The following is a 2,201-nucleotide window of genomic DNA, read 5'->3' as shown; positions in this document are numbered from 1 at the left end:
ACCTTGTGATCTGCCCTTCTGGGCCTCCCAAAGTACTGGGATTACAGGTGTGAGCCACCGCACCTGGCCATGACTGGCTAATTTAAAAAAAAATTTTTTTTCATGCACATAGGATCTTACGATGTTATTCAGGCTGCACTTGAACTCCTGAGTGCAAGTGATTCTCCCATCTCAGCTTGCCAAAGTGCTAGGATTCTAGGTGTGAGCTCCCGTGTGCTTCTTCAATCTCTTAAGGATATTTCTAATAATAATAATAAACAGTGCTATATGGGCACAAATCTAAAAGAAATCTGGCTTCTATTTTAGAAGTGTCACTCTCCAGGATTTCAAGGGTCAAATGGAGTTAATCCTGAGTCCCAGCGCAGCCACTTAATAGCTGTGGGTCTTTGCACAATTTTTTTTTCTTTTTTTGATGTGGAAGAGTTATATAAACCACATATGCAAAAAAAGGCAGAATGATACTGATTGCAAAAATGTTAGCAATTTTTCATCTCTCCCGTAGCCATGCCCATTGCCACATGCATTTACAGCTGTTTCCATTGAGATCCAGATCTGTTTTCCAAACCCTAGATGTGGCTGGCCTTATTTGCTCAGGGCAGTAAAAACCTGTGAACAGTGCAGTGTGCTAGTTTGGGGCCTAGGCTCAAATGGTTTTGCATGCTTCTGTTTTTCTTTCAGCAGGCTGCTATCTCCGTAAAACAGCCCATGTTAGCCAGATGAAAGATAAAATAGTATGAGGAAGAGAAGCAAGTTGCCTCTGTTGACAGCCTCAGAAGCAGCAGGGCACCTCCAGCAGCACAGTTGCCTAGTCAACAAACAGCGTGTCTGAAGGAACTCAGCTGAACTCAGTTGAGAAGAATGGCCTCACTGAGTACAGCCTAAATGATTAACCTTTTCATTTGGATTGATTTTCCCTTTTTTTTTTTTAAGTTTTGCTGCTAGAAAATTTGGAATTCACATGTGCCTGCAATCCCAGCACTTTGGGGGGCGGAGGCAGGCGGATCACCTGAGGTCAGGAGTTCCAGACCAGCCTGGCCAACATGGCCAAAACCCTGTCTCTATTAAATATACAAAAAGTAGCCGGGCGTGGTGGCAGATGCCTGTAATCCCAGCTACTCAGGAGGCTGAGGCAGGAGAATCACTTGAGTCTGAGAGGCGGAGTTTGGGGTGAGCCGAAATCATGCCACCGTGCTTGAGCCTGGGGGAGAGTGAGACTCTGTCTCAAAAAAACAGAAAAAAATCTCAGGCTGCCTGCTCAAAGGACCAGAATCCAGTAAGGTTATAAAACCTGGAATTTAAAAATAATTGTTATATTCAGATGTGAATAGCTATATATTATTTATAAATGCTTAGGACCTTATACACAAGGTTAAATGCAAATGCCCTCTGGGGTGGGCCTGGCTCAGCTCAGGGAGGAAGCCCTTCCTGAAAAGATTGCAGCTTAGGTTTCACTCTGTCTTCATTCACTCCAGCACCTGAGCACATCTGTCACTCAGGGCCTGAGGGGGTGGGTTGTTAAACGTCATTCAGTCAGGGACGCTGGGCTGGGAACGGTCCAATCAGGCACCCAGCTGGAGCTGACAGTATGGCTTCCAGGATTCGGCGGGGTCTTAGTCTCGCTGCAGCGGGTGCTCCAGGTCTGGCTTCCGTTCTCTGTGTCCTTTGCTCCTAGAGGCCCAGCCTCTGTTGCACTGTGATCTGGTTATTGGGAGATTAACAGCTAAGACGCCAGGATCCCCCAGAAGCCTAGAAATGGTGAGAGTGCCGGGTCCGACATCCGGAGAGAAGGGGAGGGGTGTGGTTGGAACCAGTCCGAGGTGGCTGTGGCCGGAATTGGGCCTTTGCGCCCTTGGCTCCGAAATCCGTGGCCCGAGTTCTTGGCACAGCTCGGCTCTCAGTCCCCTTCAGCCATAGCATGGCAGCTGGGCTGACAGCCAGGACCCCAGGCATCCTGTCTCCTCCCTGCGCAGTGACTGTGCCCTGGCCCGAAGCCCTCTCTGAGCAGTTCTGCACCCGCAGATATTGTGCAGGGACGACTGGAGGGTTGTCAGGGGAGAATCCTGACTCGGGGTGCTGGCTTCATGAATGGGAAGAGTTTTCCTCCACGGGCTTCCCAGTCCCTCTTTTTCCCTATTAAAATTTATGAAAGTCACCGCAAAAAATTAATAAAACAGTGATTCAAGAATTGTAGAGCACCCAGC

Source organism: Mandrillus leucophaeus, unplaced genomic scaffold (assembly GCF_000951045.1).
Source record: "Mandrillus leucophaeus isolate KB7577 unplaced genomic scaffold, Mleu.le_1.0 Scaffold1341, whole genome shotgun sequence".
Taxonomy (NCBI): domain Eukaryota; kingdom Metazoa; phylum Chordata; class Mammalia; order Primates; family Cercopithecidae; genus Mandrillus; species Mandrillus leucophaeus.
The sequence above is the reverse complement of the archived record's forward strand: the minus strand, read 5'-3'. Positions refer to the sequence as shown.